Source organism: Mustela putorius, unplaced genomic scaffold (genome assembly GCF_011764305.1).
Source record: "Mustela putorius furo isolate JIRA1106 unplaced genomic scaffold, ASM1176430v1.1 tig00004007_pilon_pilon_pilon, whole genome shotgun sequence".
Lineage (NCBI taxonomy): Eukaryota > Metazoa > Chordata > Mammalia > Carnivora > Mustelidae > Mustela > Mustela putorius.
In genome coordinates this window covers 2,724,943-2,741,547 of record NW_025422145.1, presented here as the reverse complement: position 1 = coordinate 2,741,547, position 16,605 = coordinate 2,724,943, and the positions used below count along the sequence as shown (strand labels likewise).

At 44.8% G+C, this 16,605-nt stretch overlaps 1 long non-coding RNA gene across 1 annotated transcript in view; it reads left to right on the top strand.

Annotated features, from left to right (window-relative positions):
* The first annotated feature begins 898 nt into the window (after positions 1-898).
* LOC106005589 overlaps positions 899-16,605 on the top strand; it is a 180,391-nt gene continuing 164,684 nt past the window's right edge. Inside the window, exon 1 of the long non-coding RNA XR_001179059.2 lies at positions 899-1,008. This is a non-coding gene — a long non-coding RNA (uncharacterized LOC106005589). The remainder of the gene's footprint in view (positions 1,009-16,605) is intronic.

The following is a 16,605-nucleotide window of genomic DNA, read 5'->3' as shown; positions in this document are numbered from 1 at the left end:
ACCTCATGACCTGAACTGAAACCAAAAGTCAGACACTCGACAGACTGAGCCACCCAGGCTCCCCAAGGTCCTAATTTTTTTTTTTTAAAGATTTTATTTATTTATTTGACAGAGATCACAAGTAGGCAGAGAGGCAGGCAGAGAGAGAGAGAGAGGGAAGCAGGCTCCCTGCTGAGCAGAGAGCCTAATGTGAGGCTCGATCCCAGGACCCTGAGATCATGACCTGAGCCGAAGGCAGAGGCTTTAACCCACTGAGCCACCCAGGCTCCCCCTGAGGTCCTACTTTTAATGAAAACATTCTCCTTACTGTATTTACTCAGAAAATGTTTATGAAATGCCTAAAATGTGCCAGATTCTAGGAACTAGGGATGGCATGTGAGCAAGACCTGGAATCATGGCTAGGACAGCATTGTCCAGTAAGACTGTGCTGATGGAAGTGTTTCCTATCTGTGTCATCTGCTTGAAACATGGCTGGTGTAACTGTGAAATCAACGTTTGTTTTTGTTTTATTTGAATTAGTTTACGCTTAACTTTAAATAGCCACATGCTCTTTACCGTGGCTACCATATTCAACCAGATGGGACTGGTGAGTGAGGACAGCACATCATTGAATACATGCTCACAGCATCTACGATGTGCTTTGAAGGTGAAACATAAAGTGCTTTGAGAACATCTATCAGAGAGGCATGGTATGTCACCTGGGGGCAGGAGAGAGAGAGAGAGAGAGTGCAAGCACAGGCCGGTGGGAGGGGCAGAGGGAGAAGCAGGCTCCCCAGTTAGCAGGGCTGGGCTCCATCCCAGGACCCTGAGGTCAGACCTGAGCTGAAGGCAGACACATAACCGTTAGCCACCCAGGCACCCCTCGTTACATCCTTTTAATTGCCCTTGGTTTCTTCTCTCTCTAGGAGTCCTCCTTCTTACTCCTAAGCCCCAGAAAAGCATCCCCATGCAGATAAACCCATGAGAGGAGCCCTGAGTCTACCACTTCAAACACTTCACCATATCTGGGTAAGCGAAAAGGAAAGCTGGTACCATGGCATGTGTATGGCATGTGTACTGGTTATTGTGTAAATATTTCCCCATGGCCTTAGAGATGCTTCTTAACCGTCATTTTGATCGCAGTCATCATGTTTCCCCCTATGTTGCTACACCGTTGTGTATCTCATCAATTTCCTACGTTTGGCCTTTGGGCACTGTTTTGTTTTATCCCCAGTGTAAATAATGCTGTGATGAACATCCTTACGTGGAAATCCATGCTTATGTTGCCGACTGTTTTTTGGGGGTAGATTCTTTGAAGAGAGGAGGGTGATTACTGAATCAAAAGTCATGAAGGCTTTTTAAAAAATTTTTATTTTAAAGGTTTCTGATACATGCGGCAAAATTGCTTTCTGGGGCGTTTGTACCAATTCATAATTTCTTCAGCTATGAATGAGAATTGTGGTGTATTCTGCTCTTCTCTTTCTAAACTCCTATCAAACATGTCTGCACGTTGCTACGGAGACTTCATAACTATTATTTGTAGTGGCTGCATGAAGCTTGATTGCAGTGGTGTGCTATAATCATCCTCTCTCAAAAGAGGTTGCTAATTGATGCTGTTCACGCTGGGCTCTCCATGGCCCCGCCAAGTGGAGCGCCTCCATCAAGTCACAGCTGTCTGGAATCCATCTGGCCCTCCAGAGCTGTTCTGTCAATGTTCCACATCCATGGGCAGCATTTCTTAGGCACCTCCTTTCCTTTAATGATACTCCAGGAAATAGGGGTTTCTTGGAGTAAAATCTAGCCCACATATGCAATATTGGCCTTGGTGAGGACAAAAGATATCTCAACTAGGGCATTCATTTCTGCCTGAAAAGAAAGAACATTGGATTGGGAGTCAGAAGATTTAGGATGAGACCTGAATTTTTTTTTTTCTGACATTCTTTGTGCCAATCAGGACTTTTCTGGTTAGAAACAATGGATAGAAACCTACCTCACACTGCATAAACAAAAAAGATAATTTGTTATTTCATACGCAGCAGTGTTCCTTATCTTCAGGGGGTATGTTCTAAGACCCTCAGGGGGTATGTTCTAAGATCCTCAGCAGCAGTCGGAGCCCTCATATACTGTGATTTTTTCCTATGCTTATGCCTATGATCAAGTTTAATCTATAAATTGGGCATAATAAGAGATTACTACAATGACTATTAATAACAAAATAGAATAATTATAACAATATATTGTAAAAAAAAGGTTTATGACTGGATCTCTCAAAATATCTTAGTGTCCTGTACCCACCCTGGTTGTTATGATGCAATGTGTTGAAATGCCTACATGCTGAGATGAAGTGAGGTCAATGATACAGCTCTTTGACATAGTGTTGAGGCTGTTGTCAGAAGGAGGATCATCTGTTCTTGGTCCACGGCTGACCATGGGTAACCGGACATGGAAAGCAAAACCATGGATGAGGAGGGTGAACCTGTAAATGAAGGTATCAGGGGGATTTAGTTGCAGGTGTGGCTGGATCTAGGATTTCTAATAATACTGCAGCCTTGATCTTCCTTTCCAGTATCTCCATTCTGCATCTCTCTACATTGGTTCAATTCTCAGAAGACTGTCCTTTTATAGTCTATCACCACACATGCTCTTAAAGACCCTAGGACAAGGGCCAAATTTTACTTGCTGTCTATTTTCCTAAACAGAATTTTACTGACACACAGCCATACCTGTATTCATATTACCCATTGTTCATACATGCATGGCCCATGAATGCTTTTACTCTGGAGCTACAGAACTAAGTATCTATGAGAGAAACTGGAGGTAGCCTGCATAGTGGTTAATAATTGCCCTGTGGTCCTTCACAGAAAATTTTTGCTGACACCTGCTCTTGAAGAAGGGTATTAATCCTCATTCTCAAAATTCTCAAAAATGTCTCCCTGCTCGATCAATTATTAGCTCCTCGGCCACCCTTTCATTCTTCGCTTCATATCATGGTTTCTACCTAACCTCTAGAGTCTTGGGTCTCGTTCTTTGGACCTTCTAAGTGGCTCGGATCATAATCATTCTAAAATATTTTCCTTAAAGGCCATCTTGACCTTAATATAAACCTTGACCCTAAACCCCAACTCTAGACTTAAACCTTAACGCTAACCTTAATCCTCAGGGAAGGCTGAGACTTTGAGTTTGATAACCATCATCTCAGAATGACTTCATGAGCCATGCTCTTCAGTGGATATTGTGTGCATTCTGCACTGAGAGAGGAGAGATGAGAAGAATTGTATTTATGATTTAAAAAGAAGAGCTTTGATCATTGGAAAGGCTTAGTGTATTGTCCCAGGCATGCTCAGGTAGATAATTATTTTAAGCAAGAAATAAGCATGTTCCTTTATGTCAACATGAAAATATAATCCCTGCCTCATTTTTGGACCATCTGCCTCATTTTCAGAGCCCTCACATTGAGAAGTGCCCATTAGAGTTTTCAGCTGTGTCAGAATGGAATTTTATCCCCTGAATCCCAGTTGTTGCTGTTAGGATGACCTAGCTTCATTCATGATCCTCTGACCCCTTGGGTCAACAAAAGCATAAATGGAAACTGTAGGAAAGGAAAGAATATATTCAAGAAGACATGGGAAAGGAGAACCGGATGGGAGGGTGGGAAGAATGGGAACAGATCAGATACTAGATCCCAGGCTTCAATCCCATGCCACAATCTGATCGAGTCAGCCTCCGCTTTACATTCTTCAATGGCTGCCAGTGTTTACTGCATAAAGGCTAAGTTTACTGATGCCCCCCCAACGCCCACCCAGCGTCATCTTACACTCCTGTACTCTGGAATCCTATATTTCAGTCCTGTGCAATTATAGGAAGTTTCCCCAGTACACATTGCTGTGTAATGCTTTTATACTTTGTCCATGCTCTCTTCTCTTTCTGGAATGCTCTTACTCTTTTTATCTGCCTGGATAAATCTTGCCTGTCCATGAAGATCCTGCTCAGGTATCACCCTCCATCAGACTTCCTCTGACCCCTTCCGTGCTCCTCCTCTGCGCCCCATGCAAACATCGATCACAGTACTCATTCCTTCATTCAGCAAGCATTTACTGGGCTCTGCTCTGTGCCCGGTGCTATGATAGATGGCGAAGATTAACGGTCAGTATACCATCTCAATCCCAAGTAGTTGTGGAAACAGATAAATCACCGAGAAACTACCCAACCATGCTGTAATGTGGGAGATTCAAAGGGCTCTGAGCCACAGAGGGAGGCAACCTCCTCGAGCCTGGGGGCTGAGTGTTCTAGCAGGGCCAGCGGCATGATGGGAGTGTGCGAGCACACAGAGTTTGAAGCCCAGGAGGCATAAAAGCAGTTTGGGAAGGGTTAGTTGCGTAGGGAGTTGGGTAGGACTTCAAGTTGTGAAGGGCTTTTCCTGTCCTTAGAACTGTGGGGAAACCACTTAAAGTTTTTTTTTTTTTTTTTAAAGATTTTATTTATTTATTTGACAGACAGAGATCACAATCAGGCAGAGAAGCAGGCAGAAAGAGAGAAAGAGGGAAGCAGGCTCCCTGCTGAGCAGAGAGCCTGATGTGGGGCTCGATCCCAGGACCCTGAGATCATGACCTGAGCTGAAGGCAGAGGCTTTAACCCACTGAGCCACCCAGACGCCCCTAAACCACCAAAAGTTTTAAGCCAGAGAGTCACATCATCACATCTGTATTTTGGGTTTATTTGTTTTATTGTCTCCAACACTAGTAATAATATCAGCTACTGTTCCCGGAGCCTGCCACAAGAAGGACACGATGTTGGGCTCTATATAGATCACCTCCTTTAAGGCTTGTTACTATCTTATAAGACAGGTACTGCTATATAAACTTATTATTTCATCATTTAGAGATTCAAAGAGATTAATTAACTTGTTAAAAGTCATGCTTTCAACCATTAGAATAATTCTGTACTTTATAGTTCTCTAAAAATTGAGATATTCATAGTTGCTACTCGAGAGAACACGGAGCACATTTGCTTATATGATCCCGTTTATCTGCTTGATATTCTTAGAACACTTGTAAAGGCTTCAGCTCCTTTTCATGAATGATGACACTGAGCAAGTGATTTGGCCAGGTCCTGCCAGGCATGGTCTCCGTCCACTTGGAAACCAGGCTCTCGAGGATTGCCCCTGTATATTGTTAGTCTTCACGGCTTTGGCTTCACCTCACAGAAAGGACATGGCTGCATTACTCTCTTCAGAGATCAAAATAATAATAATAAATCAAAAAATAATTTTTAAAAATCCTCCCCTTGGGGGAGGAGTGGGCTGGTTGATCTTTGGAGTTAGAAGGATCCCAGAGGCAATGTCCATGGGTGTGTAGATAGGGAAGAGCCCATCTGTTCTGGTTGAAGGGACAGAGCACCTTAGTTTTGGGTGTGTGGGACCCAGTCACTCACGAGTTACAGTTGCTTCATCACAGAGATTCTAGGCTTTCTTTTTTTTAAATTCCTTCTTTCCTCTAGTTTGCTGCTTTTTTCCTTTTTGTTTTTTCTTCCTTCATCATATTCATCCTCACCAACATCATCACCATTAACAAACACGTTAACATCATGACCTCTGCTTATCAGGATCTTATCATGGCACTGTTGTCTTTGTCACCATGATCGCCATCACCTTGATCACCAAATTATCATCATCATCATCACTCACATCTACATCAAAGGCAACAAATCATTGTCTCATTGGGGTCTCATCTTTGCATCGTTTCCATCATTGTTGTTATCATGGTCACCGCTACTCCCCTCACTCCCTTTCAGTGAGTGCTTGCTCTGTGCTGGGCACTGTGCTGAGCTCTTTCCACGCCTTATCTCACAGCACCTTCAAAATGAACTTCTGTGCATGGTTATCCCCCTTTTACAGATGACAGAGCCATGTCTCAAAGAGGTGAAATAATTTGCCCAAGGTGACAACAGTCACCACTCTCAGTATTGTATCTTCCATAGAATTAAGATTCATCCCAATGACAGCAGAAATTTCAGTTCCTTTTTAGAAATTAAGGAAATTACAAGGTTGCGCTCTCACGCTCTGTGAACTGGAGGCTGCCATGAATCCAGCAAAGGAGATTTAGGGTTATTATTCTCTAGCGACAGTTGTTCCCTAATTCAGAAGGGCTGTTCTTCTTTTGACTAATCATTAAATTTATGTTTATGATTATTATTTCTAAAGGGAAATTTGGAGTTGGACCGTTTTAGAAAATAAATCAGAGTCATGATTCAAATGAGGAGTTGCCGGATTCCAATGCCTGCATTTCCGGCACCACACTGTCCAACTCCCCTTGGTGATCATGGCAAATGTAAGCCCCACAGTTTCCAGGCTTATGATTATCTACCTTACCAGCACACCTCATTTGGGTCCTTATAGTGTTAAGTCCTCTGTGGCAATAGTTTCTTCCAGAAAGTTCCACCTGAATTGGTGGCCTCATCTCCCACCTCTGTCCTTTCTCCTTTCTTAGTCATCATATAGCTTTTATAAGGAGGTGGTGTAATCACTCGGCATCAGGGAAATACAAATCAAAACCACAATGAGATACCACCTCACACCATTCAGAATGGCTAAAATTAACAAGTCAAGAAATGACAGATGCTGGTGAGGATGTGGAGAGAGGGGAACCCTCCTACACTGTTGGTGGGAATACAAGCTGGTGCAACCACTCTGGAAAACCGTGTGGAGGTTCCTCAAAAAACTGAAAACAGAGCTACCCTATGACCCAGCGACTGCACTACTGGGTATATATCCTAAAGATACAAATGTGGTGCTCCAAAGGGGGCACATGCACCTGAATGTTTATAGCAGCAATGTCCATAATAGCCAAATTATGGAAAGAACCTAGATGTCCATCAACAGATGAATGGATAAAGAAGATGTGGTATATATACACAATGGAATACTATGCGGCCATCAAAAGAAATGAAATCTTGCCATTTGCAACTACGTGGATGGAACTAGAGGGTATTATGCTTAGCGAAATAAGTCAATTGGAGAAAGACAACTATCATATGATCTCCCTGATATGAAGAAGTGGAGATGCAGTGTGGGGGGGGGGTTGGGGGGTAGGAAAAGAAAAAAATGAAAGAAGGTGGGATTGGGAGGGAGACAAACCATAAAAGACTCAATCTCAGAAAACAGACTGAGGGTTGCTGGGGGGAGGGGGGATGGGAGAGGGTGGTGGGGATATGGACACTGGGGAGGGTATGTGCTATGATGAGTGCTGTGAAATGTGTAAACCTGGTGATTCACAGACCTGTACCCCTGGGGATAAATATACATTATAGGTTTATTAAAAAAATAAATAAATTTAATAAAAAAAAATAAGGAGGTGGTGTAACATGGTGGAAAGTCAGATGGGAATTCAGATACTGGCTGTAATACTTACTGGCTCCCTGACTTGTAACAGTTTACCTCCATAGTTCCGAAGTTCTTCGTTCTTCCTCTGTAAAATAGAAGTAACACTGACTACTCCATAGAGATGTTGTGAAGCATAAGTGAGAATGCACGTAGATGGTTGGATGTGTATTAGGTGTCAATAAATGTTGATGCTAACTCTCCAGAGTGAACTCACCCTTCCTTTTCTGTTGCCTACAGTACCCTGCTAAAAGGCAAGTTGAAATCTTTAGCATACAGGACAGGGATAGATGAAGCTGGTGGGTCTGAGTGGTTCAGTCTTTGCCTAGCAGAGGGTTCTTTGGTAAGTCCACTAGCTTGGCTAAGAATCATTTTCCCTGGGGCGCCTGGGTGGCTCAGTGGGTTAAAGCCTCTGTCTTCAGCTCAGGTCATGATCCCGGGGTCCTGGGATCGAGCCCCACATCGGGCTCTCAGCTCTGCAGAAAGCCTGCTTCCTCCTTTCTCTCCCTGCCTGCCTCTCTTGCCTACTTGTGATCTCTGTCTGTCAAATAAATAAATAAAATCTTAAAAAAAAAAAAAAGAATCATTTTCCTCGTCTTTTTAATAACCAGATGTCAGCTACCAACTTATACTACTCCTTGAGTCCTCCTTCTCATCTCCCAAATAAAAATCACCTCACGTGAGAGCATTAAGAAGCCAAGCAGAATTTACTGAAGATGTTGTGGGGAGACAGGGAGTGAGTGTCTAAATCATGTTGCCCACAGCAAGCAGAGTGAGAAATTCCCCAGTCTCTTAGAGTTTCATCACCCATGTGTCTATCTTTCCTGATGCCCACTGCAGTGCCCTGGATCCCTTCTTTTCTATTATCAGAGCAATTCTTCTCTGCCCCAGACTTGCAAATTCAACTCACAACAATGCTTGGGGAAACAAAACAACCCCAGGGTCACTGTGATCATTGTTTAACCAAGGCACTTCGGTGTCCTCTGTTGTGACTTGTGCATGACTTTTGAAGTCTTACGCTCTACTCCAAACTGTTAATCAGAGTGTTTCCTAAACAAATACGGTGCTCTCTTCATGAGAAGTTATCAATTCAGTGAGTGAGGGAATCAAATCCTGCTCTACCTCATTACGTGTAAAATGACGGTGTTTGTGGATGCCAGCAGCTTTGTCATTTGAGTCTGTTTATACTCAATAAGTTATGGGCTTGGTATCCTCTCAGGGAAAAAAAAATCTGGTGGTTTCTATATTTGTTTAAACATACCCAGAATCAGACCCTCTCTGGATTGGGTGCAGTTTCATTGGAATTGGAGCTAATATCATTATCTCTCTACGTCTCTGTCCATCATCTCCATACATCTCTTTGCTTGTTTCTTCTTGTGCCACATGGACATTTGCACATGAACCTTGGAATTCAGGCCCCTATATGACCTTATTTCTGCTTTTTCTCTCCCTGATCTGTTTCATATCTTCTCATTAATTAATTAGCCAATTAATTATACACATGTTTATAGGACACCATCTATGTGCTGGGGACTGAGGTAGACACTGAAAATGTGGGAAAGAAAGATGGACATGTCCCCTGCCTTTACAGCCTTTAGTGTGTGTATGGGTGTGTGTGTGTGTGTGTGTGTGTGTGTGTGTATTAATCAACCAGGTAAAATAAGTTAAGGACAAAATTGTGGTATGTGCAATGAAGGAAAAACCTACACCAGAAAATCTGTCCACTTAGAGATGTCAGAAGTTTTCTAACCTCTGCCTCTGTCTCCTGTGTTGAATCCTGACCTCTCTGTCTGGACTTAAATTTTCATTTCTTTTGGAGGTCATAGAGGTCTCATTCTGTGCTCTGGAGGTGGGACAGAAGGGCATAAGGAGATGAATGCAAATAATGGAAGTGGCAAGTTCAGAAGGATAATTCTGAAAAAGGATTATCACCTGGCCTGGAGGTAATCGGGCAAATCTTCCTAGAGGAGGTGATATGTGGGCTGAGTTTTGAAAGGCAATTAGGAGCTAGACGGGCACAATAGAGAAGGGGAAGAAGAGTGGACCAGGCAGAGGAGCAAAGTTTCAGGGAAGAGAAACAACTGTCGTATAGGTATGGGTGTGTGTGCGCACGTGCACGTGCGTGTGAGAGAGTGTGAGAATTGAGGGGATTTCATGGAGTGGGAGGCATACTGCGGGGAGCAATGAAGCTGAGAGGGCAACACTGGCTGCTCAGAACCTCCGGTCAGAGCTGAGCTCCACATGGAGCATGGTCACAGAGTTCTGTGGAGAAAGCTGGAATGTCAGCCGTAGCCATCCCACTCACCTGCTTCCTTCCAGGCACCTCTTTAAAGTCTTATTTGTTGAGCCCTGTTTTCTCATGGCTGTTTGTCCAAACATCTCTCCCTACTTAGCCAGGTAATCCGTCCCTTCCCTGACAGTAACAAGGATATGCATCTTGGGAGAGGCTGCCCGGAGTGGCCAGAATTACTCCAGGGGGCGAGACAATGGCGGAAGTGTAAATCACACAAGAAATATTGAACTTCGAAAGACAGCGAACAATAATATGCCACTTTATTCCACTCCTGCCGGAGGTTTATATATGTTACTGTCACTTTTATACTGTTCTCCTCCACTGGTAATTTTCTCTCAATCTAATTTTTATTTCCCAAGGGTCTACCAAGGTTAAAAGTGCCGAAAAACCAATGACTATTCTTTTGCCAAGGGATAGTAAATTAAATTAACCGTTGCTGGTGGCCAGCTCTGGTCAGAACCATTTATATGTAAATAGGTGAAACCCCCTCAAGGCATTGCTGCAATTATTAGTTGTTCATTCCAGATGTTGACCATAATAGGAGAGGTCATGAACAAAACCGGGAACAGGGGGAGCGGAGGATTTCTGTAGCTCAGGCACCAGCTCCTCAATGATGAAACCTCTCCTGTAAGCTTAGTGAGTTGAGTCTGGGGGAGGGGGCAGTCTTGCTTCCAGACTGACCATAGAAACAAAGATGAAAGGGTTAAACCCTGTTGCGTGAGCATTGGTTGGCGTCCTGCCAGGTTCTGTCCAGTCTGAACAGTCAAAATTTGCATACTGCTTTCTGGATGGCCAGCATATATTATTTCCAACAGAGACCCCTCCCCTCATGATTAGAGTGTTCCTAATGGTTAGAGAGAGAAAGAGAGAGACTGTGTGTGTGTCTCTTTTGAGGTTACTTGCAACAACAAGGAACCTTCTCACCGAGTGGCATGATGTTGGTGGAAAATGTACCAACTTGTTGTCTTTGGTTCGCTGTCAGAGGGTTACAGAGGATTGCTTCGTAGTGGCAAGTCTCAGAGCCTTGGTCCACTCCCCCTGCTCTGTTGCTCCCTTCTTTTTTCTTCTCCCTGCTAAAGCGACTTAACTCTGGCACTCTTTAGGCTACTAGCACTCATGTTATCTGTCGCTCTCTACAACTGAATGGCTTCTGGGCTGCCTTCCTTATCGACAGCCTGTTTCTGTACTTGAAACCCACCTGGATGGCTCCCTAAATCAAGCCCCCCAAGACAAATGAAATTAAGGAAAGAAAAGCAGGCTTATTGAAATAAAAGAGAGAAGATGGTGATTTTTGTGGTTATCTCTGCCTTCTGTCCATTCTGCCCTTCTCACCTGGGAAAGGAATCTCTCCCCCATCCTAGAAGGTCCACTCCGGGGCTGGTATTGCCTTCCTCAGAGCTCCTCGAGCACCGTGAGGTAGCAGAATGGTTTAATTTCTCTGATCTATTCTGAAATACTCTGAACATACAGAGAGAAGTAGTACTTTGGAAGATGCGGTCAGTGCGATAACCCTCCAGGATAGTTTTGAAATAGACCATTGGGGATTTGAGGACCTCATTATCTTGGCCCCAGTAGAATTGTTTTCCCTTAAATTTCCCACAGACACTGTCCTTGGCTTTCACCAAAGACTGCGGTACTGCTTCAGGGAATCCAAAATGTTCAGAATTAAGTCCAGGTCCTTGTGCACCATCCAGCCAAAGGAGTGCATGGAAGCTGATTATCAAGCCAGCATGTGTTGGCCAAGCTGTTTTCCTTTCTTTGGCTCTGTCTTGCTGGAGGAAGGGGTGCCTTCTTCCCTGCATTAGGCCCAGTCAGCTTGCCTGCACCCCCGCTCCCGCCCAGAGAGGGGAAAGGTTATTGCTAAATTGCATAAAGACACTGTGTGCTCAGTAAGTGGAGCCTGCCCCTAGGAGGCGTGTGCGTATGGAAGGCAGGGCGTGGGAGCAGGGTTGTCAGTTCTTCCAGACAATGCAGGTCAGTGGCAGTATTTGCTCAAGGGCCAAGAAAATGTCTACCTCCCCTGGGGAATTATTTAAGGGATGAGTTTCCTTCTATACCTTGACCGCCAGGGGGCTCAGAATCAAATGGTCTCAATCAAATGGTTAGGATCATGAGGTGTCAGTCTCTGCATTGTATTTTACCCAGTCTTGCCCTAACTTCTGAGTTCTGACTTCATGTTTCAGTTTTACTAAATTGGTATCCTGTATAATCTTTGGCAAGAAATTAAAAAAAAAAATTATGCTGTGTCAAAAGGTGTTAACCTGGAGAATGAATGGACCCAGTTGTCTTGGGACAGAGTGTTTCCTAGCACAGAGGAAACACTTTCACTCTCCTTCCTCCTGTTCCCGCTGCTTTAGTAATACATCCTTCTGGGCATGACATGAGGCAGTTCTCCTCACAACCAGGGGCTGGCCCCTCCCTTGATAAACCAGACAAGCAGGGAGTAAATCTCAGAACAAATTAAAGGGATGAGGACGTTGTTCAGCTGACATTAAAACTGGCTTCATTGGGGAAAAGTATTTTCCCACAGACATCATAAAATTATTTTAGGAAGAGAATTATGGCTGGAGAGGAAGGACATTTTGTCACTGTCTGACCTGAGAAAGCACCCTACCTTGAGCAAACCACCTCTTTCCTTCACCCAGACAGCAAGTAAGAAACTTAAGAGAACATTCCCTAAAGCAAAATTCCTGCCAAAATTGCTTTAAACACTGAGTCAATATCATTTAATTGTACATCCCTTGGCACAAATCAAGCAAACCAGCCAGATATATACGCGCATGACTTTATTCGCCCAGGCAGTTAAAGAGTGTTTGTCTCTATACTGGAGAAATTGGTATAAATGAACTGTGGCCACATCCTCCTTTAAATAGTGCATGCGTGTCAGGCTGGAGGGTTCATAAATTAGCCTTTTGGAGAGTTCAATCATAATCGAATATACTTAATATTCACACATTGTAATTTGAACATTAAAGATCTTGAACAAAGATCACGATCTTCGAAGGTATTAAATTAAAAAAAATACTCCCCCAGAATTGCATTTATTAGCTCCCGATTTCTGATTTATGTTTCATTAGCCTGTGGTGATAAGTATGGAGCCGTCTAAAAGAAAAGCACGAATCCCCATTTTGGAACATTAAATCCAGATTTTTGACGATAACCTATTTTTGTGCTGCTATTAGGGGAGCGCCAGCTTGTACCCACATCCAGTTATTAATCTGTGAAATGTTTTCTCTCTGGTGTGTTATGTTCTTTCTAAGTCTGCTGCACTTAACCGTCACCGACTAAGTGGGTTATTAAACGGGAGCGAGAAATGAATCAATCAAGTATATTCAAATGCTCAGTCTCCAGCTTTGTTCTTTGACTTCATTATTTAGGCATTAAATTCCATGCAACACCGGATGTAATTGTCAATACAGAGACTTGATTTGTGGGGGATGAGTTCTCTTTGGCAATTACGGTTTTAGGTTTACAAGCACACCAGAAATCCTTGCTACGTGATAACACCATTAACATGGCTTCCATAATCACATCATTCAGTGGGATCGCAGCCGGCTGTGTTGGGGAGCTGACATGTTTGCTGAAGAACGGAGCTGGTCTTTGTAGTCGTACATGAAAGCATGTGTCTGCTTGGCCGCTGGTTACACAGTGCTTTGGGGTAGGGCTCTCCATGGTGCTAGAAGGCAGCTATTCTTACTCTGTTTACCCAGCTTAGTTAGAAGGAAAAACATCAGGATGTGTAATGTTAAGAGTCAGACTGCCCAGGTTTGAATCCTGCCTCCACCACTTCCCAGCTGTGTGAGCTGCGTGGCCTTGGGCAAGAGACTTAAACTCTCCGTGCCTCAGTTTTCTCTTCTGCACATGAGGTTAATAATAGCATTGTGTTACTTTGAGTTCCTCAGAAGCAGATACCAAGACAAAGATTTGAGTACAAGTAATTTATCTCAAAGGATCAGAGAAGCTAGGTAGGGGAGTGGGGAAGTGGGCCAGGGAAGGGAAGGCAGCCAGAAAGGGCGTATTATTCAGCCAGTGGCCACTGAGGCTTCACAGAAATCACTCTCAGTGACTTGGGTTGACATCGCATAGCACTAGGCTCCAAGTGACCCCTCTGGAAGGATGAGTGTGCCGGGGTATTAGTCACTGTTGAAGGATGTTCCCAGGGGAGGAGCAGCAGTGCGGGCCAGGCAGGAGAGGGAAGCAAGCTTTGGCAGCCCCAGAAAGCCCTGGCCAAGAAGCAGGTGCCAGAGACTGGGAATCGGCCTGTGTGTCTTCAGTGATCCAAGTGAGGGCCCCTGGCATCTGCTCCAAGGACCTGCCTCCTAGAGTCATTCTGAGGGCTCAATGAGTCCCCCAACTTGTAAAGCTCTCCAAACAGTCTAGTTTTGATCAGCCAGAGTGAGCACGTACACCACCTACCTCCCAGGGTTGGCACGAGCCCTGAGCAAACTGCATAAGTGAACCCCGAATCTGCACAGTGCTCCGCACAGGGGAAGTGCTCAGTGGGTATTTGTTAAACAAAATACATCTCCTTTATACATCTCTGCCCACGGGACATTCTTTAATTAGTTTATTTGTTCCTCTCTGCTAGCCCTTGCTGGCCAGTGTTAGTCAGAGCCTGTCATGGGGGAGGTTAGAGGGATTTTCACAGTGCTGAAGCACAGAGGCTGAAATCTGCCTGCTTTTCTTCCTGGGAGGGCTTGGGCAAGGCTGGGCTCTCCTACAGCTCAGTTTCCTTATCTGTGCAATGGGTGTCCTAAAAGCACTTTCTCAAAGGCATGTTTAGGATAAAATAAATGACGGTTGTGAAGATCTGTAGAGTGTCTAGTCAGTAAGAAGGGCTGCATTCATGACATCCTCATGGTTGCCTTTAGTAGTGGTGGTAATAGTAAGTGACGGACCCAAGATCTGAACCTAGGTCTGGCTGACCATATCACACGCATTGCTTCTGAGAGGTTATCTGATGGGGGTCCTTTAGGCGTTGCAGGGAGCAGCCTCTGAAATGGCTACCAAGGGGTCCCCAACTCCCAGTATTCACGTCCATGGGTAACGCCCTCCCCCAGAGCGTGAGCTGGCTTCCGATAAACAGATCACAGGAAAAGGAATGGGACAGCACTTCCAGGATCAGATTGCAAAAAGGTTAGGTTCCTTCCATCCGGATTGTATGTTCTCTCTCCCTTGCTCAACTCCGAAGCCAGTTGCCATATCTTAGGTTGTCTAATGGAGAACCCATATGGCAGCAGCTCTGGCCAACAGCGAGAGAGGAGCCGAGGCCCCCAGTCCAGTACCGCTGAGGAGCTGAATCTCGCTGGCAGCCATGTGAGTGATCTGGGAAGTGGAGCCTTCCCCAGCTCAGTCAGCCCAGGATGACTCCAGCTTTGTCAGAGACAGAGGGAAAGAACCCAGCTAAGGTATGCGTGGGTTCCTGGCCCACAGAAACCGAGATGATCAACATTGTTTTTTCTGCACTAAAGTCTGGGGCAGTTTGTTATGCAGCGATGGACCATGAATACAGGGAGTGTTCATTTCTTCTGTGGTTCCTCCTACTTCCAAGAATTGATGACAGTCAATGTCCAGTTTGATCTGTCACCCCGGCATAAATGGGAATTATCACTCTAAGGTCTGGCTCTCCAGGTCCTCAAACACCAATTCCTTTTCATTCTAATGGTGTCTTGAGAGAGGAGAACAGAGTCCTGGAGTCTGGCGGGCCCCTAAAGGCTCCTCGGACCACAGCTTGACAAGCCACTGTGGAGACCTTGTTCCTCAAAGGAGAGATCCGTGTTGTGACATAAAGTAAATAAACATGCCAAACACGTATTTCCCAAGTTGGTGCATCCGCTGACCTGGCAGGAAGGACACTGTGTGCAAGGGAATCTGAGCCGGGAGGCCCTGCTTTTGCATGCGAGGTCTTCCAGGGAACTGAATGTGGTCACTGCGTGGATGTCAGGCTGCATGCAGAGCTCCTTGTGCTCTGCTGTCTCCATCTTGGGTTGGAAACTTTTCAGCGCTCCACTGAAGAGAGCCAGAATGGAAATAGCAGCCTGGGATTGGAGCAGCTGAATGGTGGCTGGGGGAAATATGGAGTGGCTTGAAGTGGAAAGGGCTTGCTTCTCCTTCTGAATGTAAGAACCTTTCGTCTGCTGCTGCAGGTGGGAAACATAACCCAAGGTCATTTTTAGGTGAGGACGCATGAAACAGGTGGATGCAGCATGGGGTTCCCAAACTTTCCTGGGGCAGGCCTGCTGGGGTAAAAGTTTACGAACATATTCCCAGGTTCTGTTCCAGATAGCCCAAGCTGCTGTGGATTGCACATGTGCCCAGGGTAGTGGTTATCAGGCGAGGGGATAGCCAGCATACTCATTCCCGGCTTAAGCATCCGTTCATCCCTCTGTTCATCTGCTCGTCTGCTCATCTGTTTAACCAGTGAGCATGGTGTCTAGCATGTGTCAGGCACTATCGCGGCTGCCGGGAAGTGCGCTGAAAAGTGACACATGGTCCCTGCCCTTTAGGAGCCCACAGACGGGTCCAGGAACAGGCACAGAAGTGTCCTTCACAACATGGCATGATGAGCTCAATTTGACAAGGAAATAAAAAAGTAAAGGCAACTATTACATACTGATCGCCCTCCTCCCCCACACCTGCCTCATTTAACTTCTGGTCACCAATTTTTCCTACATGGTTATTTAAAGTGAAAATAATATAATTTAAATATGTCCTTGCATATTTCCTCTTAGGGATAGTTAAATTGTTCATCTGATTGTTTCCAAGGATTTCAAAGGGACGCATTGCCCTGTACTCCCGGAATTCTAATGAGCAAGCCAAGTGGATTCGACTGGATTTTCATACACCCTTTCCCCCAGAAGCACTTGGGCCACAATCTCAGTTATCCTGCCTGCTGGTTCCTTCCTCAGGAACAAAAGTACCACCAGCCACAGGAAATGAGCCCCTTGAGGCAGAATGA